Source organism: Anolis carolinensis, chromosome 2, assembly GCF_035594765.1.
Source record: "Anolis carolinensis isolate JA03-04 chromosome 2, rAnoCar3.1.pri, whole genome shotgun sequence".
In the NCBI taxonomy this organism is placed as follows: Eukaryota; Metazoa; Chordata; class Lepidosauria; order Squamata; family Dactyloidae; genus Anolis; species Anolis carolinensis.
Genome location: NC_085842.1, coordinates 72,594,365 through 72,618,336, shown reverse-complemented (window position 1 = coordinate 72,618,336; position 23,972 = coordinate 72,594,365). Strand labels below are relative to the sequence as shown.

The following is a 23,972-nucleotide window of genomic DNA, read 5'->3' as shown; positions in this document are numbered from 1 at the left end:
TTGCTGATATTTGTGATGTTGGTATGTGGACACTAAGTCTTGTGTCTGGAGCTACCTTCCCAGGCTAATTCTATTGTAGAAAAGCATTTGAACCAGTAGGAGTCTTGTCTTATTGCTGTGTGTGATTTCTCACAGTTCCTCTTTTCCGAAATGATACCCTGTGATATTTCCTGGAGGATTCCAGAATTTCCCAGAGCAGAAAACTGTGAGGTAATGGGTGTGAAAGGGAAACGTAGAACTGGTGAAAATTCCCTTCTCCTTTTACTCTGTTTCCCCTAAAATAAGACATCTCCAGAAAATAAGACCTTCATGAGGTTTTGCTGAATTGCTAAATATAAAGCCTCACCCAAAAGTAAGACCTAGAAAAGTTTTTGTTTGGAAACATGCCCGCCAAACAGAACACCAGAGCATGCAGGTCGGTAAATGCATGTACCATAGAGTGTTGTGTATGGAAATATTGGTAGTAACAAGAAACTCTTGACAGGATTCACAGTTTGTCTGGTTATGCTGGTTTATGATGACAACTACTGTACAGTATATAATAAATGTTCATTTTTTGTTCAACAATAAATGTGAATTCTTCTTCATGGAAAAATAAGACATCCCCTGAAAATAAGACCTAGTGCATCTTTGGGAGCAAAAATTAATATAAGACACTATCTTATTTTTGGGGAAACACGGTATGAGAACAGCAGTATCTTGTCAGCAGAAATTCACACACAAGGACTCAGGATCTATGTTACCCACTTCTTTATTTGGATTTAGACGAGGCAACCCAAGGTACCTAAGAATAACTCAGTCAATTAAAAGAAATAACAATTAAAACAAGGAAGCGGAATGTTAAGAAAACAAAGAGCAGAACTCACCCAGATGAGTGCTGCTCTTCACAACCTTCATGCGATTAATGTGGATGCCCAAGAAGGTTTCTATGTGACAAAGTGTTGTACATGTGAATTCAATGAAGAATTTAGCTACACAGTTAGAATAATAGAATCACAGAATTGGAATAGACCATATAGGCCATCTAGTCCAATCCCCTATCATGCAGGAAAAGCACAATCAAATCACCCCCAAGAGATTGCCATCTAGCCCCTGTTTAAAAGCCTCCTAGGAAGGAGCTTCCTTCACACTCTTAAGCAGAGAGTTTAACTGTTGAACACTTCTCACAGTGAGGAAGTTCTTCCCAATGTTCAGATGGAATTTCCTTTCATGTAATTTGAACCCATTGTTCCGACTCCTAGGACCTCATCACATGGAAGTCCCTAACTTGGATGACAGTAGGGGATTTGCTGGGCAGTGTGGCAAATCTGTGGGGTAGTGGGGGAAACCATTGCCCCACAGCTCTATTTTCCTCATCAAATGGGGAAGAGCATTGCCGCCCGGCTTCTATGCAATGAGAACATGGGAAGCCTCCTGTGTTCTCAGGACTCTGTCCTAGGATGTTTCCAGGACAAGAGCCATGATGGAGCCCTCCCAGAAGTAGCCCTGTGTCATGTGATGGGCTCCATCCTGGAAGTGTCCTACGACAGGGGTGGAGCCCAATGTGATGAGATCCTAAGTCTCCAGGGCCGCGGAAAACAAGCCTGCTCCCTCTTCCTTATGCCATCCTTTTAAATATGGAAACATGGTGTTCATGTCTTCTTCCACCCTTTTCTTCCGTAAGCTAAGCATACCCAGCTCTTTAAGCTGCTCCTCATAGGACACGGTCTCCAGTCCTTTGATCATTTTACTTGCCCTCCTCTGAACACCTTCCAGCTTCTCAATATCTCATTTAAATTGTGGTGCCCAGAATTGGACACAGTATTTCAGGTGAGGTCTGACCAAGGCAGACTAGAGGGGCACCATGATTTCTTTTTATCTAGATACTATACTCCCTTTGATGCAGCCCAAAATCCCATTGCCTTTTTTAGCTGCTGCATCACATTGTTGACTCATTTTTAACTTGTTTACTAAGACTCTAAGATCTTTTTCACATTTATTTATTTATTACAGCATTTCTATCCCGCCCTTCTCACAGGGACTCACATGTACTGTTGTCAAGCCAGGCATCACCCATCCTATATTTGTGCATTTTATTTTTTCTGCCTAAGTGTAGTATCCTACATTTCTCCTTGTTGAGGTTCATTTTGTTAGTTTTTGCCTAGCTCTCTAATATGTTAAAGTCATTTTGAATTCTGATCCTGTACTCTGCAGTATTAGCTATCCCACCCATTTTAGTGTCATCTGCAAACTTGATAAGCACGCCCTCTAAACCTTCATCTAAGGCTATGGCCCCTTTCACACTGCCATATCATCCAGTTCAAAGCAGATAAACTGGATTTTATATGGCAGTGTAGATGTGGCATAAGTCATTCATAAAGATGTTGAACAGTACTGGATCCAGGACAGATCCCTGCATTACCCCACTAGTCACTTTTTTCCAGGATGAAGAGGAACCATTAGTGAGCACCCTTTCGGTTTGGTTGTTTAACCAATTATATATCCACATAATTGTAGTATATTCTCTAGTCTATATTTTACTAGTTTGCAAGATGTTAGAAGCAGTATTAACACAGCAGCATGAGCTGAACTAATTCCTAAATACTTTGCTTTTCACCCCTCTCCAAATCTGTCTGTCATGTGTATGTGTGTGCATGTGTATGTGTGTATTTGTTAACGTAATTAAAAAACAGAACAATATAATATAATGTAATATGAAGAAAGCATTCCAGCTCCCAGCTTCCTCAGTTGAAGGTGAGCACAGTGTAATTTTTAGCAACAGAAGAAGATGGAAATTGAAACACTATGCTCATATATATATATATATATATATATATATATATATATATATATATATATATATTAGTTTTGTTTGTTTCTCTGTGTGTGTTTATAGTGATATACAGTGATTAACTACAGCCTTCTGGGATACAAGCCAAACCTGGGAGTAGTGCTATTTTTTAAAGAGAGTCTTGTTGGAATGATCTATTAATAATCAACAATTTCCTTAACAAAACCAAATGACAATGACTGATGGTAGTTTGATAAATACTGCAGTGTGGAGAGATAGCACTGTAGTTACATGGGTTTCATGGCCTCATGCATAAACTAGTCAGCTTTTTTCATCAGTTGAAATCTAGTCCTGGCAGAGTCATTATAGAGAAAAGGTGTCTCTACTGAAGCTTTATCACCAATCCTTGTTTCCACAATGACCCAACATTTTCAAACTCCAATTGTCAGAGGGAAAGAAAGTGAGGTGAAATCTTCTGGGCAGGGGCACAGACAGCAAAACAAATGTTACAGGGGTGTTAACCCTTTCCTATGCTATCCAAAACTTTTAAAAAATGACTGGAGTTACACTTTAAAAATGTTCTGACTTACATACAAATTCAACTTAAAAACAAGACTACACCTGTCTTGTAAACCTGTTGCTGTTTATTTGTTCAGTCACTTCCGACTCTTCGAGACCTCATGGACCAGCCCATGCCAGAGCTCCATGTTGGCTGTCACCACCCCCAGCTCCTTCAAGGTCAAGCTAGTCACTTCAAAGATATCATCCATCCATCTTGCCCTTCGTTGGCCCTTCTTCCTTTGTCCCCAGCATCATTATCTTCTCCAAGCTTTCCTGTCTTCTCATTATGTTGCCAAAATACTTCATCTTCCCTGCAGTGAGCAGTTGGGCTTTATTTCCTGGACTATGGACTGGTTTGATCCTCTTGCGGTCCAAGACACCCTCAGAATTTTCCTCCAACACCATAGTTCAAAAGTGTCTCTCTTCCTTTGCTCAGCCTTCCTTACTGTCCAGCTCTTGCATCCATAGGTTACTACGGGGAATACCATTGCTTTAACTATGCAGACCTTCATTGCCAGTGTGATGTCTCTACTCTTCACCATTTTATCGATTCACCATTGCTCTTCTCCCAAAACCCACCTTGTTAATAAACAGAACTGCCCGTAATGAAGTTTGGGACATAATGACTGGATATGAATTCACTGTTGTCATCTTGAACTTTATATACGTTCTTTAACTTACAATATAATAACAAGAACAGAAGGTATTTTGTCCCATGATACCTTAACTGTGACAATCCTAATTAATTCTCATTGTTCCACTACTCAATCTGCTTTTAAAATGTCACCTCTCAGTTTGTCCCTTTTTCTTCTCAAAGCCCAAAATAAACTTGCACTCAATTAACTCAGGAGGAAGAGAGGAGAAGGTAGAATCTTGTCCTTGCAGTACACTCAGGCAAAAGCAATTTTTCAACCTTTCCTGGCCTGTGTTTCACTAATAACATTTTCTATCTTGTTCATACTCTGAGTCTCTTGATTACATAATTCTGGTTTCCATCTGTGAAATCATAGAGGGTATGTTTTTTATGATCAAATGTGATCATTAACCTGACTGTTGGACCTTGGGATATCCAGCTTCAAATCCCCATCCAGACAAGGAAGCCTGTTAGGTGAATTAGAATCAGCCTTGGAGAAAGGCAATGGTTAATGCAGTGTTCTTGTCAAGATAGATTCATGAGAGGGTCATTATATGTTGGATTCAACTTGAAGACATGTAACAACAACAACAAATTGTATACCATACTGCATCAGCTTATATATTTTATTCACTATTTTTATCCCATCTTTATCCCAATACAGAGACTCTTAGTATAATGGATCACTAAGTGGTTTCCAGGCATCATGTAATGGACTACCTTCAGTCAGTGGAGATATTTTAATAGATGCAGATGTGGATAGGATTGTAAGATTGTGGAAAATATACATGTAAAGTATACGGCATGATAATCATTCTCAGTGTAAGGAACGAAGAATATTTCCCTCAGATTCCTACACCTACTTTTTTGTTGGGAGATGATCATTAATTAATTAATTATATCCCACTTTTATTTCCAGGAGCTCAATACAGTGTGCAGTTTTGTGAATCCCTTTAGGGAGAGAGGGCGAGTTATCAATAAAGTATTATTATTATTATTATAACACAGCAAACAACATAGATATGCTGGATTTCATATCACAAAATCACAAGTCGAACACTTCCCAAGTGTCTAGGACTGTGTGATGTATTTTCGGATGATGCGCGCAGATCCCAGTAGGGTGGCCTTTTGCAGCTGGCAGATCGTAATTTTGTCAATGTTTATTGTTTCCAAATGCCGGCTGAGATCTTTTGGCACGGCACCCAATGTGCCCATCACCACCGGGACCACCTGCACTGGTTTCTGCCAGAGTCTTTGAAGTTCAATCTTGAGGTCCTGATAGCGGCTGAGTTTTTCCTGTTGTTTTTCGTCAATGCGACTGTCACCTGGGATGGCAACATCAATTATCCAAACCTTGTTCTTTTCCACAACTGTGATGTCTGGTGTGTTGTGTTCCAGAACTTTGTCAGTCTGGATTCGGAAGTCCCACAGTATCTTTGCGTGTTCATTATTATTATTATTATTATTATTATTATTATTATTATTATTATTATTATTATTATTATGTAGGCTACACTGAGAGCTGGGTAAGGTTGCCAAGTACACTGGAGTTGAGAGAGGATTTGAACTTAGATCTTCACAGTGCTAATCCAATCAGTGCTGGACTGGGTCTAAAAATATTGGTTGCCAGGAAACAAAGGAGCACAACCACCACTATAAGGCTATCATTTACTTTTTATAAGAAATAAATTATTTTATTAAAAATACATAAGTAGAAAAAGGTACAATTAAAATTATTGCAAAATACATGAATTTAAAAAGTAATTGCAGTGTAGATATATTGTATGTATTACTAGCCATAAGATACTAAAAGTAAATAAAATATTTTTTATGGTGGCCCACTTGCCAATGAGTAAGCTGACACCATGGCCAGTGAGTCCACCACTGAGTCCAATATTCCAACTGCTATACATGGGGAAATACAGTGTTTTCCCAAAGACTGCAATCTATGACCAAGTATTTTTTTAAAAAAAAACTTACTTCTAAAGATTCTGGCTTGCACATTAATTTTAACCAGTTGTTTCAGGTTTCCTGTTTCATTTAGCTTTATATCTGGTTCTTCTTTTTCTGAGATTTCCTGCTCTTGATTCTCTTTAATCTTTTCTTACAGCTGTTTGTCATGTAACTTTTCTCTCCAGGTGTTTTTTTTTCTCTTTAAGGGTGTTTGGCAAGGCCATGGAAGTTTTCAACAGCTTCCATTTTACTTAACTTTTATACTTGATTTCATCCAATAAGACAATAAAATCAAACTCAGAATTGTGAAACTGACATACCTCATGACATGAAAGCAAGTTCATGGAGCTGAACCTCACGAAATTCTTCTTCAGAATAAGTTATCCAGAACAAAAGCCAAAAGAAATATCGTCTTAACAATGCATCTGTAGCCAAATTTGACAGGGAGGAATAGAAGGTGCTGCAGAATCTTTCTTTCTGTAGGGTTGCATGGTATACATAAGTGTTTCCAAATCCTGGTCTAAAAGATGTTTTGGACCAGTTCCCAGAATCCCAGATCATTGGACAAGGCAGCAGAGGCTTCTGGGAATTATAGTCAAAAACATCTGGACAACTGAAGTTTGGAAATCACTGAGCTACATGATATTCTACATCAGCTAACTAATGAAGTAGACTTAATTAAGGCCCCTTCTACACTGCCATTTAATATCCAAATTATCTGCTTTAAACTGGATTATATGGCAGTTTAGATTCATATAATCCAGTTCAAAGCAGATAATGTGGATTATCTGCTTTGATATCTTGAATTATATGGTATAGAAGGGGCCCAATAACCTTTCCTGGCCCAACATGTGCAAACATGACAGAAATAGCATTCATTCTTAGCTGAAAGGACCTCATTTCCCAGTAGATGGGAGTGATAATTATGACCATGGCTACAGTATCGTGTGTTAAAAATAAGTGGATGCACAATAAAAAGTGCTAGCAAAAAGCTGAGTAATATATGCCATTTTATACAGCAAACCAAGGAATTTGTTCTGCTGACCTAACTGCATTACAGGTGGATTGGTTCAATCAAGAAAGGCATGAGTGTCCTGAGTTTGCCAGGTCGGAGTAAGTTTTAGATTCTCAGGGCTTATGAGGGTTTGCTGACTGACTAAGGAATATCAAGACTAGACACAAGATATGGGACAAAATAAGTACAATTGTTACTTATCTATATGTTTTTGGTGATACGCAAAATTAAAAAGGGAGGTGAAAACTGATGAGGGAGTGGTTGAAATAGTAGATCTCAGACTATTCCTCCCAGCTTCCCCTGGGCAAAAACACTGTAGCCCCTGAGAAGAATACCTGAAGTATAGGGTTGCCTCCAGCTAGCAACAGAAACTGGAGGTTTGACCAGACAGTGTTGTGTGGCCTGTGAAGAGGGCAAAGACCCAAGGACTGTAATTTTTCCCAGTCCCTTATCACTTGATACTCGGGTACAGTTCCAAATTCCCATCCTTCGCCAAATGTATACTAGAAGGTGCTCATTGACTCATCTCTCCCTCCCTCTCCCCAAACCAACACCAATAAAGGGGTTAGCAAGGGAAAAGACCTGAGTAAAGATGCAGATTTACCTTTTGTTGGTTCTAATTCACTAGAAGCAGTAGCCAATGCTGTTGCTGATGCCAACCAACTATTTCCAAAGAAAAGATGAGAGAGGCACGTCTGTCTTAAATAACCTAGCGAAACCACACCTCCTCGTTCCACTGTCCCAGCATATGGTACCAGGACACAATTATAAATTTGGTCTCTCACCATGGAGGACAGAAAAGTGATCTCAAATTTTCATTCATAGACCTAGCCTTGGTCAAAGCTTATTTGATATCCAAAAAAACCAATAAAAGGGGCCTTAATCATGAGTGATTTGGAGTCCCCAGTATTTGCTGAATAGCTTGCAGTGATCTTATGTGGTTTCCATTCACGTATAAGCAATCCACTTAGGATTTAGTCTAAAGAGGTATTCAAGGTACTGAACCAAAACCTCAAATAGTTGAGACTAAAATATTTGAAGTTCAGACTAAAATGTTGGGTAGATTTATTACTGTACTACAGAGTTTCTCAGTCTGTGCTCCTCCAGATGTTTTGGACTTCAGCTCCCACAATTCCTAACTGGTAAGATGGTTAGGATTTCTGGGAGCTGATGAACAAAATGCCTGGAAGAGCACAGTTTGAGAAACACTGCTCTACTAGCATCATCCACCTTTATTTGTTTTGTTGTCATGTTGTAGAAACAACTAAGATTTATCCAAGTAAAAAGCAATACATCTTCACTTGGTGCTTGCCTCAGAAAGTTGATTCATAAAAACTAGGAATATATGTGTGTGTGTGTGTGAGAGAAAGTGAGTAAGAGATAGAGAGAGACAGAGATAAAATAGGCACGCGTATAGGCCCAGTGCCAAACTATGGTATTACAGAAAGCATGAGGTCCTCTCATATCATCAAGAATGTAATAGTGCTGCTTATCTCTAGGTAAGATGTTCTTTTAAGGTTCATCACATATTAAAGGCAAAAGAGGCTGGATGAATGCATACCATGAAAACTTGGCTCTTTCAACAGGCCCTTGGCGATTGATTTCTATAGTTTGGGATCGCCCAGTTGTCAATTTTATTTTATAGCATTTTTCACTCTGTTAGCCAGATATATTCTCCCTGTTCACTCTTTCCCTAGCATTGCAGCGGGACTACTGTCTCGGCTACCTACCTTTCCCCTAATTATCGCTCGCAATACTCGCACTTTTGGCACAGTTCATTTTAGGTTCTTTTCAGGATTTTATCAATGTATGATTTTTGTACACAAAATCTTATTTGTTTTTATTGATCTGTTTTTATATTGTGAGTTTTATATTGTCTGTTTCGCCTGGGTGTGGCCTCATGTAAGCCGCCCCAAGATGGGGCGGGGTATAAAAATAAAGTTGTTGTTGTTGTTGTTGTTATTATTATTATTATTATTATTATTATTATTATTATTATTATTACTACGACACAGCAAACAAGATAGATATGCTGGATTTCGTTTCACAAAATCACAAGTCGAACACTTCCCAAGTGTCTAGGACTGTGTGATGTATTTTCGGATGATGCGTGCAGATCCCAGTAGGGTGGCCTTTTGCAATTGGCAGATCGTAATTTTGTCAATGCCTATTGTTTCCAAATGCCGGCTGAGATCTTTTGGCATGGCACCCAATGTGCCGATCACCACCGGGACCACCTGCACTGGTTTCTGCCAGAGTCTTTGAAGTTCAATCTTGAGGTCCTGATAGCGGCTGAGTTTTTCCTGTTGTTTTTTGTCAATGCGAGTGTCACCTGGGATGGCGACATCAATGATCCAAACCTTTTTCTTTTCCACAACTGTGATGTCTGGTGTGTTGTGTTCCAGAACTTTGTCAGTCTGGATTCGGAAGTCCCACAGTACCTTTGCGTGCTCATTTTCCAATACTATAATAATAATTATTATTATTATTATTATTATTATTATTATTTTATTATTATAATTATTATAATTATTAATTATTATTATAATTAAAAGCTGATAAGGAGAAGACCTGGCTCTGGCTCACAAATGGGACCCTGAAGAAGGAGACAGAAGGCCTGATCCTTGCAGCCCAGGAGCAAGCCATCAGGACAAATGCAATTAAGGCCAAGATCGAAAAATCAGCTGATGACCCAAAATGCAGACTGCAAGGAAACAGATGAAACCATTGATCATATCCTCAGCTGCTGTAAAAAAATTGCACAGACAGACTACAAACAGAGGCACAACTATGTGGCCCAAATGATTCATTGGAACTTATGCCTCAAGTACCACCTGCCAGCAGCAAAGAACTGGTGGGATCACAAACCTGCAAAAGTATTGGAAAATGAGCACGCAAAGATACTGTGGGACTTCCGAATCCAGACTGACAAAGTTCTGGAACACAACACACCAGACATCACAGTTGTGGAAAAGAACAAGGTTTGGATCATTGATGTTGCCATCCCAGGTGACAGTCGCATTGACGAAAAACAACAGGAAAAACTCAGCCGCTATCAGGACCTCAAGATTGAACTTCAAAGACTCTGGCAGAAACCAGTGCAGGTGGTCCCGGTGGTGATGGGCAGACTGGGTGCCGTGCCAAAAGATCTCAGCCGGCATTTGGAAACAATAGACATTGACAAAATTACGATCTGCCAACTGCAAAAAGCCACCCTGCTGGGATCTGCACACATCATCCGAAAATACATCACACAGTCCTAGACACTTGGGAAGTGTTCGACTTGTGATTTTGTGAAACGAAACCCAGCATATCTATCTTGTTTGCTGTGTCATACAACGTCGTTGTGTCAATAATAATAATAATAATAACAATCATCATCATCATCATCATCCCCCCACCCCCCGCAGGTGCCACCTTGACGTGGTGGTGGGGATTATTATTATTATTATTATTATTATTATTATTATTATTATTATACCATTGTTTTTAATGACGGAAAAGCAAAACATGGTCCTCAAACACATTTTTGTATTTTTAGGCAAGTGACTAGAACTCTCTTCAGTTTTTAAAGCCTCCTTGCTCTAAACAGGTACCAGACAAGCCCTTCAGATGAGGGAGTTGGAATGAACTGGTCAATTATACTATGTTTGTCATATTCTGCTACCCCTCAATAAACCTGCCTTACAGGATACTGTGGGGGTTAACAAAAAGATGGAAATAATGTAGAGTCAACATTTACATCCCTAATGTAGTGAAGAAGAAAGGGAGGATGAGAGGGAAGAAGAAGATAAATTTAATTTTAAGTTCATTTTAGAGTATTTATATCCTGCTCTTCAGCCTCAAAGGTTCTCAGAGCACCTTACTAATAGTTATAAAACAAACTTCTAATGGTGTTCTAATCAAAACACTATTTTATTTTATTATTTTGGGGTTTTTGATATCAATTTTTCACTGACAGTAAAAAAAAAAGATCCATGAAATTCAATGACCCTTTCCTCTTCTTTTACTCCCAGAGTACCCCAGCTCAGCATTTTTCAAGAGGTATAAGAAATTGTAAGAGAAAGAAGGTGAAGAAAAAGTCACTTTCTTTCTTCAATTTTTTTCAGTGTGAGGAGCAACTTGAGAAACTGCCCAGGGGATGCCTGGATGTTTGATGTTTTACCATCCTGTGGGAGTCTTCTCTCATGTCCCCTCATGGGGAGCTGGAGCTGACAGAGGGAGCTCACCTGCTCTTATTGGATTCGAACCGCTGACTTATTGGTTAGCAGTCCTGCTGGCACAAGGGTTTAACCCATTGTGCCACCGGGGACGTTTTTCAATTGAAATATAGTATGAAAATAATGGAAGCTGTAAAATAGCAGCCAGTAAAATGAAGAGGAACAGAATACATCAAGAACAAAAATAATCAGAAAGGCATGGTGAATTAAAACAAATTAATGCCACAATACTGCCTGAAAACCATCCCTGTGAACTTTAAAGTTCATGTAATGAATAGGTTTGAGATACCAAGCCTAGTCGACAGGGAACCAAAAGAACCATGTACTAAAGTCAGGGATAGAGAGGGAAATAAAAAGACATTGGCTGGAATTCACAATCACAGTTATAAATGGATAATTTAGAATTATGCATCTGTAACTGATCTGTATTCATGATCTCTATGTATTTACAATCATGGGAATAATGCCTTGTCAGGCAGCAGCCTCTACAAGTGATGCAAGTCTCTTTTGTCCATCACAACACAGGACATTTTCACCCCTCTCCCTTCAGTGATCTCTGGTGAGATGAAGAATTGCAGTAGGGATCCTGCTTCGAGTATAATGCACCATTGAATGTAAACACAACCTAAATTTTGAAGGTGCATATTACAAAAAAATGACTTGTTCTTGAATGTAATACTCCCAACAACGCAGGCATAGCACACCAGGGAGGCAAGCAGCATTAATGAGGCCATTTGGAAAGCATGAATAAGGCCATTGGTGAACTTGCCAGCCTCACATGTTTCCCAGTTGGCCTCATTCACAAGACCTTCAAAACTGAGGGGGGCAGTTAGGAACCGCATGGACTGAGCATGGGAGAGTAGGTGAAAGACCCCATGACTAAGTGGCTAATAGTCATTGTACTATTGCTTTGAGCTCTAATATGAGCAAATTGGTTTTACAATACTTTACATGGAAGGGTTTTTCTACATAGAGAGGAAAACTCCCAAATATACATACTGGATTAAAAAAGGCATTAGGGATTCAATCAGAAAGAAATAAAATAATGGAACAAATAAAAGAAAATCAACTAGTGCTTTATGGTTTACAGCAAAAACCTTTGATTGCATAGATTATGAGAAATTATGGTTTGTTGTAAAAGAAATGGGATTACCACAACGTCTTATTGTTCATAACCTATAATCTGGATGAGAGGCCACTGTCAGGACATTATAGGGAGAAATAGAACAATTTCTCATTAACAAGAGCAGCAGGCAAGGCTGACTTTTATCAACCCATTTAATTTATCTGCAGAAGATATCATATGGAAAGAAGAACTGGACACAGGGGAAGCAGATGGGGGAATTGAGGAGAGGAACATCAACACTTTAAGATATGCAGATGTCACTGCATTACATATAGAAAATAGCAAAGACTTTAATATATTAAGAAAGGAAATGCAAAAATAGAGCTAAAACCAACCATTCTTAACCAAAATGGAGATAGAATTCAAACTTTTGAAATTTGGTGCTGGAAAAGAGTCCCAGGATATCTGCTGTAGGAAAAGCTAGAAAGTCATGAGATCACATAACACACTGGAAAATATGATGACACTTAGGTAAAGTAGAAGGCAGAAGGAAAAGAGGGAGACTGCCTTTATAGGGAAGAATTCAGTCAAGGTAACCATGGCCCCAAGTTTGCAAGACCTCAGAGCTCTTGCTCTTAGGGCTGCCATGAACTGAAATCAACTTTGAAGGAAAAAGCAACACTAAGTCATATAGGTCACAATCCTAGATGGCACTGAAGTATGGCCACATTTCTAGTTCCATGCCTGCCTAGAGAAAACAGCCAAGCCCTCTGCAGCATCCTTTGGCCAGTGAATAGCCATATATAGAAGGTGGGAACTGACTGGAAAATTGTGACCGACTCTGATCACCCTACAGTTTACAAGAGAGAGTGTGTAATAATAACATTGTTCCATTTTTTCTATCAAACTGTGTGGTAACAAGAAGCCTTCTTAGCAGCCAGGTTGCTTACATCCCTCCTTCCCCTTCCTTGTAGTAGTTGGTCTTGGCTTCTGGATGGGGTTGGTGGTTTCAAAAAAGAACATACAGCATGCAAACATGTTTGTGACACAAATATGTGACTAATGGTATGCCAATTGATGTTGGCACCTGATTAATCTATTCAGAAAGTAATATTTGAAAGATGAGTAGGAAAATCACTACTGAGAAATCCATGTTCCTGTTCATCACTCCCATCCTCGTCTCTGACAGTAAGGACATCCAAAGAAGAACATCTGGTGACCAGAAGCTTATCTTGATGATCCTTTAGTTTGATTTCAGAGCAGATGTTTCTTCAGGTACCATTGAAAACCTTTCAGCCTGGCTCTTACAAATTTCATGTTTACTTTAGAGCTAAGAAAATGTATGCATCTGCACTGCAATCTAGTCAAGCTTGCTATGTCTATCTTAACCGACTTTATGAGAAATTGCATAAGATTCTGGTTTGACTCAAAACCAACAATTTCATTGCTTACATGGGTATGTTAATTTGTCCAGATAATGGTTGCTTGCAAGGAATTCTGATATTATTATCAGTTTACCATCCAATGGTTACGATTTGGCAGGGACAGTCCTGTTTATTTCTGTTGTCCCACTTTGTCAACTGCTTTTAAAATGTCCCTGTATCTTTGTTCTTCTCCCACTTTCCTCCTTTATTCTCATCTTACCTCAGTTGCAGCTAACTGAGTTGAAGTAGTTATCACTCAATTCACCAGGGAGAAAGGGAGAAAAGAGGATTCAATCTTCCCCTTCCCTGTAGTCTCTGGGAAAAGCAAACTGCTGCAGCCATTCCTACAGTAGCTACTAATTCCTTCTTCATTATCAACTTCTGAGCGCACTCAGGCCCCTTCCACACAACTGAATAAAATCCCACATTTATTTATTTATTTATTTATTTACAGCATTTATATTCCGCCCTTCTCACCCCGAAGGGGACTCAGGGCGGATCACATTACACATATAGGCAAACATTCAATGCCTTTTAACATAGAACAAAGACAAGACAAACATAGGCTCTGAGCGGGCCTCAAACTCATGACCTCCTGGTCAGAGTGATTCATTACAGTGATTCATTGCAGCTGCTCTCCAGCCTTCGCCACAGCCCGAGCCCATTTTCTGCTTTGAACTGAAATATATGCCAGTGCGGACTCAGATAACTGAGTTCAAAGCATATATTGTGGGATTTTCTGCCTTGATATCCTGGGTTATATTTATTTTATTATTATTTATGAGATTTCTACCCCCACCTTTCTGAACCCCGGAGGGAACTTAAGGCGGCTTTACACTTAGGCAATTATTTGATGTCTTAAAACAATGTACAATTCAAATAAACATTTTAAAATAGAATTATAAAATACATTAAAACACTTAAAACATATAAAACAATACATTCATTGTTAAACATGCTATCCAAAGTCACAGTCTGAACTGTTCCAATAGTCATTGAACATAATACCATATTTATCTATTGCACAAGTTCTCCAAAGGCTTAATCAAAAAGCCATGTTTTCACTTTCTTACGGAAGGTCAGGAGGGAGGGGGCTGATCTAATATCCTTAGAGAGGGAATCCCACAGCCAAGGGGCCACCACTGAGAAGGCCCTGTCTCTCGTCTCCACCAGTTGCACCTACAAAGGAGGCGGGACTGAGAGCAGGGCCTTATATGGCTTTGTGAAATGGGCCCTCAGAGTTTGTTGGCCTGATATGTCCTAGGTTTCATCTGTAAAATATTGGAGGATATGTTGATGTTTCAGATAGTTTATTTTTCAACTTATCTTCAAGACCAATATGAGGAGTAAACAGGAGTCAACAAATCCTTCAGATGACCATAAGCAGAGCAAATTTCAGCTACAATGTTGCAAAAATTATTCAATAACAGAGAAAAGCAATTATATCTTTAGGCTATTCTTCAAATGGGCACCTTTGAGTTGCTATGCTATGCTTTGAGGATGATTGATCTCCACCTCCCCTCCGATCCCCCAAGAGTATATAAAAAAGTTAGAAAAATATGTGTACCTGGCAGGCATGTAGAATTAATGTCAGACTTTTCTGGCTGTTCAAGTTATGACATTTTAAGACAGAGAATGGATTTCAATGCCTAGTAAATAAATACATTGTCACATATAAATGTGTTGCTGTTAATTTCTGGATCCTGCTTGAGAGAAAACAGTCTTTTCATTTTCATCGCTCCCTCCCCTTTGTACATCAGAGGGAGGTAAAAAGTGAATTAACGGTATCATAGGCACATGGTACTTGGCTGCTCAGATTACACCACAAAATCTGGGCTGTTCCTTTGGAAAAGGCTGAGAAAAGGAACTTGTGAGTTGTAAGCAGCGCTTAGAAACAGAGCACTAGTGATATGACTGGAGACAAAAGAGTATAAGAAACAGTAACTACATTCACAGGTCTGTAAATCTATGTTAACTGCAATGTTTGACTGAATATTTCTAGTGGACATTTTATTATTTACATACATAATCTTTAAAAGATGTTGCTTAGGTTTAATTTTGTTTCCTTTTTGTGCTCTCCTGTTTCTAAAGATTATATTTTGATCTGCTACTATTTGACTTTGTTTTTAAGAGTTAACTCTCTAGGATTCAGGTTGTTGCTAAATATCTTCTGTCTGACAAACTTTGAAAAATTTTAATAAATGTCACAAGGATTTATTGGATACTCTTTTAGCTAGAAAATGCAAGACATATATTGCTGCATTGCACAGAATTTCTTTGCAATCTGTCTTCCTGCAGGCTACCTCAAAAGAAAAAGAAAAAGGTTTTGGCATTATTGCTTGTATCTTAATGAAATGTTTTATTCCTTCATTGTAAATGAAAAGCAATTAGTTGCTTTTGGCCTTTGACCTGTGAAGTAAGAAAGTTTCTTTTAAAAAACCTCACATATTTAGCGAAAGTTAAGTTTGTATTTTTAGTGGAAGTCAAGAAGGTGACATGATTCAATGTGACATATTGAATATGAGCCATCTGAGACTGTACAGAGTTAAGCCCTTGCAAAAGCTGATTGCGTGTGTTGCAAAATATCAGAGAATAATTTAGATGCTGACGAAGTCTGCTTCTCCAAAACTTTCCTCTCTTTCTTTTCTCATTCCATTGTCTGGTGTGATGGGAAATGCCTGAGAATAGCCATATTTCCTTCACAGAATTTCCTTTACAGTGCTCTGAAGTTTAGAAAATCTTATAAGTTGCAAAGAGTAACTGCAGTTCCTTAATTTACTGCTTGTAGGACATATGAAAAATGATTTCAGATGACTTCTAATCAATTAAAATTAGCAGTTAAAATGGTTATAGCTAGTTTCCTTATCACACATGCACATATACACATACAGTAAGGCATGGCTTGCTTCAATCTCCAGTTTTCTCTTAATAATGATTACATTTTCTCTGTGGCATGTGATGGAATGTAGCTCACACGACTCCCATTAACACCGCTAATAAGAACTGCATGTTGACTCTGATGAACAGTTGTCCTTAACAACGAATAGACTTCTAGCCTCAGGCAGAGAGTGCTTGTGAATGTGTTGTTTTTTAAATGACATTTTGATGGATACATTCTTTTTCAAACTGATAAGAGTCATAGGACCTCATCACATTGAGGTCCAAAGTGGAGGTGATAGTGGTGAGATTCGCCAGGCAGTGTGGTGAATCTGGTGGGTAGTGGAGGAACCTGTTGCCCTGTGCCCCACATCACCCTCTTACCCATCCCATGGGGGGAAGCATCCACTGCCTGGCTTCCCCTTATGCTTTCTCAGTTGTACTCAGTGAGAACATGGGAAGCTTCCATGTATGTTCTCTGGCCAGCATCCTAAGATGCTGCCATGATGCTGGAAGCTTGCAGCACTCCTGGAAGTCATCCTACATTGTTTGATGGGCTCCAGCAGACTCCATCCTCCCAGCATCCTGGAAGCATCCTAGGATGCTGAAATTTGGTACTGTGATGAGGTCCTAAGAATCATAGAGTTGGAAGAGGCCACATGAACCGTTACATCCAGCCCCCAGGCCAGTGCAGGATCTCAGTTTTGTTTTTTCTATCCACAGATTCCACTATCTGTGGTTTGAAAATATTCACCTTCCCTAAAAAAAAAGAAAACCTTGATTCTGCCATTTGAAATAAAGGACACCATTTTACTATGCCACTGTATATAGTGGGGTTTGAGCATCCATGGATTTTGGTGTCCACAAGCAGTCCTGGAACCAAACTCCAGTGGACAACAAGAGTCCACTGTATGCAGATATTACCCAAAGTCTATATGTTAATTTGAAATAGGCACTCAGGTTTTGAACTGTAATATTTAATTGAAGATCCCTTTCAAGAGCATCTCTATATCCACTGACACTAGATCAGTGGTTCCAAACCTTTGGTCCTCTAGGTGCTTTGAATTTCAGCTCCCACAATTCCTGAGAGATGAAGTCTAAAAGAACTGGATACCAAAGGTTGGGAACCACTGTACTAGACAGGTTAGATGCAGAACAGTCTTAGTGTTGGCAGAACACTGAACTACTTAACTTGGCCATTATGAATAATTAAAAGGAAAATAGAAATAGATAAAGGAATGACTGGGCCATTGTATGACGAACTAATCACATTAACTTACAATACAAAAACAATCCTTATAGATAACTGGAAACAGGAAAAAAAACTTTACTGAGAAATTAATTGGGTCTTGGATTGACAATATTCATAAAATTAAACATATAAGGATTAAAGAAACCCAAAGGAAAATAATATCCAAATGGTACAGAACCCCACTCCAAGTAGCTCACATAATGGGAAATACTTCAAATAAGTGTTGGCACAACTGTGGGGAAATAGGTACATTTTCCCACATGTGGTGGGACTGTAGAAAAATTCAGAACTTTTATAGAAAAATTAGAAAAATAATGGAAGAAATAATAGAGAAAGAATTAATATGGGACAAAGCTAGATACATGTCTCTCACAATAAAGGTAATGGAAGATAACAATAATTGGACAGAGATTCTAAAATATATGACAGCTGCAATACAAGCCACGATAGCCCGAGCATGGAGGGATGATACAAAATGGGATGTAGAAACTTGGTGGGCTTATACCGTGTTTCCCCGAAAATAAGACCTCCCCAAAGAATAAGACCTAGCAGGGATTTGAGGGGATTGCCAAATATAAGGCCTCCCCTGAAAGTAAGACCTAGCAACTAAGGCTGCAGCAGAGTTCCATTGGGAAGCATGGCTGCAGGGCTAAAGCAGCACTCATACACACACCGGAGGGAGGGAGGGAGAGAAAGTGCTTGCTTTCTGTGCCTCCCTCCCTGCCTTGCCTTGCCTTGCCTGTCCCCCAGCCGCGGCTTGAAAAACCTTCCGTGGCTGCTGCTGCGCTGCCATTTCTTCCGTCTCCGTCCTGGCCATACTCCCTTGCTTCCCAGAGGCTTCTGATTGGCTCCTGGAGCCAGGGCAAGGGAGGGTGGGAGGGAAGGAAGAGGGCCTCGTCCTGCTGCTTCTGCTCCTTAAAGGTACAGGACGCATTGGGATTCTCCTCTCATCCTTATTCCTATCCTATGCCCTGAAACATTATTTTATACTATTATTCTATTGCCATATTATTATCATCATATTCTGTTACTATTATTATATCCCATTATTATATTATCCTATTAATATATTTTATATAATTATATTATATTTTTCTATTATTATTATTATTATTATTATATCATTATATTATTATTCTATTATATTTTCATATTATATTATTATTCTGTTATTATTATATTCCATTTTATATTATCCTATTAATATATTTTATATCATTATATTCTATACTATTTTTCTATTATATTATCATATTATTTTAACATTATTAGCATATTCTGTTATTATTATTATATTCCATTTTATATTATCCTATTAATATATTTTATATCATTCTATTCCATTCTATTATTCTATTATATTATCCTATTATTATTATATTATTATGCTATTCTGTTTTTATATCCCATTATTATATTATCCTATTAATACCATATTATTATCATATTCTGTTATTATTATATCCTATTATTATATTATCTAATTAATATATTGTATATCATTATATTATTATTATATTATCATATTATTATTATAGTATATTATATTATTCATCATTCATGACTACATTGAAACTAGAATAGAGAGAAATCAGCGTGGAAACCTTGTGAAACCTAAACTGCAAGAGGTACCATAGATTGTTGCACATGTAAATAATGGTAGTAACAAGAAATTCTTGATAGGATTCACAGTTCGTCTGGTTATGCTGGTTTGTGATGACAACTACTTTACGGTATATAATAAATGTGATACATTTCTAAGGACTGTTTAAAATGTCATTTAAGAAATAGTTACCTTTGGAACAATGTATACTGAAATAAGTTATGTATGGCAAAAATAGTTAATTGTTGTGATGTATCAAAAGATATATATATATATATATATATATATATATATATATATATATATATAACTTGGCCATTATAATAAATGAATTTGTCTCCCGATTTTCTAGCTCTCCAAGAAAAGACCATCCCTGATAGTTCCTTATGAAGAATATCCTAGCGAAATGCCTATTATCAGATTTCAAGCCATGTCTTTCCTCATTTTAATGGGCTATTCAAACCAAATTCTGTAATGTATGTAATGGTAAATAGTTTCTGGTCTTATTGTGCCCTTCTAGAAAGAACAGATGGTAGTTTAAACAATTTTTTGGTATTGGATAAAAAGCCTAACATCTTTGACAGATCGTATCCATCTGTAAGGAAGAAATGAAGTTTGTTTAAAGTAAACAAGACAAATTCAAAGAATTTGAATCAGCCTTGAAAAAAAGACAAGAGTTTAAAAGAATACCGTGCTCTTCCAGATGGCTATGTTATGTTGCCTAACCTTTACCCAATCAGGACATGTTATGTACATTTAAAAGTGTCATTTTGTCAGATAGGAGCAAATTAAAGCAATCAAGGGATGGAATGTTCATTGTATTGGACACTGGGCACTTCTCAGAATAATGTTTCCAGTGAATAACTGACATCTATTGCAAGAGAATATCTTGCTTTTATTGCCTGCTTGTTCCCCATGCCCCGCAATGGGCACAATCAGTGGCAATTCTGGCTGCCTTTATGAGAAGGTCCCTAGTGTGAACAATGCTGACAATCCAACAGCCTTTGGGGGTCATTGGCTGAGATTGTCTAAGTCAGTGTTTCTCAAACTCTGCTCCTCCAGATGTTTTGGACTTCACCTCCCACAATTCCTAACATCTGTGTAATTAATGTAGAAACACTGGTCTAAGTTACGCAGATAAACAATTTAACAAACATGGCTTCCCATGCAGTTAATGTATGTCTTGTCCCTGACTTTTGATCATCTGCTGCCATACTGCTATGACAGCAATATGGCAGTAGAATGTAGAACATGCCTCACCAGATGTTTTAACAGCAACTAACATTCTGACTATCTTGTGTTTTAGTTATTTCTTCATTTGGAGAGACTCACAGTGGTGACATTTGCTTTAAATCATGAATTCATTTCACAAAAGCAGTGCATCTCCTTTCTAGTGATTAAACTAATAATGATCACTCCATGCAATGCATTTGGGAAGTCTGCTACAGATGGTGCAAGGTGTGATTCTTCTCAATTACACATGTGCACATGTCACAGACAAAACAATGCCTTTTATAGCTTCTTTGCAGCTGGAAGCTTATATATGTTTCTGTTCTGGACAAAGTTGGTTTCTTCTGGAACTGGAAGTGATAGATACTGCCCATTGTTGCTCTTCTGGTTAGAGGTGTGCTTGATTGCCCTGCTGGATTCTGCTTCCACTCACTTTCCTGGAAATTGAATGATCCTGTTTCTTTTACTGGCAATATGCAAGAAATTGACAAGATGCCTTAGGCTAACCCTTGGACTATATCAATCTGATAGTGTCTAGGAAGTATCTGGGAAGTTTATTTAATATAGGATTTACATCCTCCACCCCCTTCTTCCAGCTTATTTTTTTTACTCTTATCAAACAAAATCCAGTCTTGGGCAAATGCTTCTTATCAGATGTGGTGCAGCCATATGTACTGAGTGTTATTTTTGTAGATAATATATGGTACTTCCTATCAGATTGAAATTGTATCTCTTTGAAGGCTTCTTTCTGTGTATCACTGGTTTCCACATGCTTATGTCACGTTAATTTTAAATGTCTCTGCTTTTATTTACAGTATTTGACTGTTGTCAAAGAGCTATAAGCAATATGAGCATTAGTTCCTTTGCTTTTTCCCTTGTAATAATTATTTCTGTGTTCCCTTGCCTAATTCTTTCTGTGTGTATGATATTCCTTTACTGGAAAATGAATGAGAAGTCACTTCATTTCAAATGCGGCAAATATAGAACATTTCACATAGTAGTTACCATGTTCAAATGACATGTGCTCTCCCATTTATTGGCAGAAATGTTAATTTTAATGAATCTTAGCCATAATTAAGGTTATACTTTTCTTATGGTCAACAAAAACAAAACACAGGAAAGAAAAGATTTTCAATAGCTAGGCGCCCCATAAACCAAAATTCAATTTATTGATTTTACATACTTGTTGGTAATGCACTGCTGAGCTCCTAAGCAATTTCCATACATTTTAGTCAGTCATGTCCAACCCAGATCCTGGAGAACCAAACACCAAACTACTCCATAATTTGAAAAACTCTGAGATTCTATTTTTGCTGTAACTACAATTGTCTGAAAATAAATTCAGATTATGAGGTCAATAGATATCTTTATTTGAAAAGTCTCTCTGAGTGTATTCTGTAGCAATTAAAAGTTGTTCCACTGTCTTTTTATCCATAATAGTAGTAGTAATAATAATAATATTAGTAGTGGTGGTGGTAATAATAGCAGCAATAATATGTGTGATTAATGTGAAAAGAAATCTCTGGTGTTAGTGGGATTGTAAGCAAAAAGTAAAGAGTTATTAAATATCAGTATCAACAAACTGAGATTCATCCCTTCTGGAAAAAGAAAATTATGATTCCAGTGCTGATACGTTCTCTGGGAGCAAGTCCATTTGGACTGACAAGGTATCTGAATGAAGTTGCTATGTATAGGACCATAGCAGCTCAGTTATGAAAAGTGACACTATTTGGAACATGTCACATTACCCAATAATTCTTGATTCTTGTGCAGTATCCAAAACACCGATAATTCAGAACTCTAGTCAGAAATACCTAGTGGACAGCGAAGCAGAGATAATATGTTGTGATTATTAATTGGTATAGAAAATGACATTAAAAGCAAAAGAAGATTACCTTGTCAATGCCATTGGGGTTTCTCTGAGGAACAGGAGGAGATAATGAAAAGGCACTCAATACATTTTGTAGAGCTTGTTCTAGCCATGAGCAACACATCCTCCCTAAGTATTTGTATAACAAAGAGGTTCATTATAAGAAGAGAAGTAAATACTGACTTGATTTATTTTTGTGTGTTAAACAGGAAAGCTTCATTTTTTCCTTGATGACAGTCATTGTGAGATACTCTCTTTCCTTCTAGATTAAGATAACATTTGTGCATTTTCATTAGTGATTTTGTGCATTTCTGCAGAAATGAACAATTTGGAAAATGCAATTAACTCTTGCCTTGCCCCATGATTCAGGAAAAGTGGGTTGAATGGGATGTTTGTGTGTTTGTTATAAAATAATGAGCCTGCCTTTTTGTACTTGCTCTCTCTGTGTGTGTGCATGCGCACCTGCACGCATCTGTTACCTGAATGCTAAGATTCACAAAGAAAAAGTATCCTAGCATTGCATCAAAATAAGAGTTTAAAACTTTAGATTTTACACAAATTGTGAAAACCAAAACGGGGAAATCCACAGTTGGTATCTTGGAACATGTCTATACTGTTTAAACCACACAGATTGTCTATCTTCATGATGCATAGCTACTTCCAGTGAGTATTCCAGAGATTTTAGATTTAAACTGACTTTTCCCCATTTTAGAAATTGCTGGAAACTCCAGAGTTTCCTATGGTTTTGGGGCAGTCTGGACAAATAGATCACATAAAATTTGGTCTCATCTGCTATCCAGATAGCACACTGGTGCCATATCTTTTTGCTTGTATATATCGGCACAGGGAAAGTGGATTGACTGTGGCCATGTTACCACTGTTGTTGCCATTACTAGCAGGCTATAGAGTTCCATACAAGCTTCTTGCCATTGCAGGAGACTCTGCTAATATGGGCAGAGACACCTGCATGACCAGCTGATCTCTTCTTTTTCTTCCCGGCCTCTTAGGCTTCTCAGTTGTTGTCAGAATGGGGCACCTATGTGATCAAGAAGAAAAGGGGGTCATGTAGACCGCCTTTGTGATGTCAGCAGATGCATTCACAAGAGCTAGAATCTTAAAAGATGCTCTGTGGCCAGTTAGGAGTGATCGCAGTGGTTAAAACACAAAGGAGATAAAGTGTGTGCTTCTCCAACAGAGCTTCTGCACTTCCCAGTCATGCAATAATGGCCTCAGATTTGGCATAAAGATGTCAGATCCTGGGACCACTCCAGAACACATTTATGCCAGGCTAAACTCCCCAGTGTCAACAGGACCTCAGTATCATGACAAAATCTTTTGTGGGGGCTGAGAAATTGTCACAATGCAGTTGCATTGTTCTAAGATCACCCAATGCATGCAAAATTATGAGTCATTTCTATCTTACTATGACTAATTTATGCAAGGAGAAGCCCTCTTGAATCTGATCATGCCCACCATGTCCTGGTTTACTGGTTTTTG

At 38.2% G+C, this 23,972-nt stretch overlaps 1 protein-coding gene across 4 annotated transcripts in view; it reads left to right on the top strand.

Moving 5' to 3' along the window:
• Nucleotides 1-23,972, top strand: part of fbln2 (fibulin 2) — a 222,830-nt gene that overhangs the window by 18,872 nt on the left and 179,986 nt on the right. Inside the window, exon 1 of one of the 4 annotated variants that reach the window (XM_062969967.1) lies at nt 15,494-15,599. The exons of the other annotated variants lie outside the window; for them this stretch is intronic. The gene's annotated coding sequence lies outside the window, so the exon portion shown is untranslated. Of the gene's footprint in view, nt 1-15,493; nt 15,600-23,972 lie in introns of those variants that run through there. 4 annotated transcript variants of the gene reach the window in all.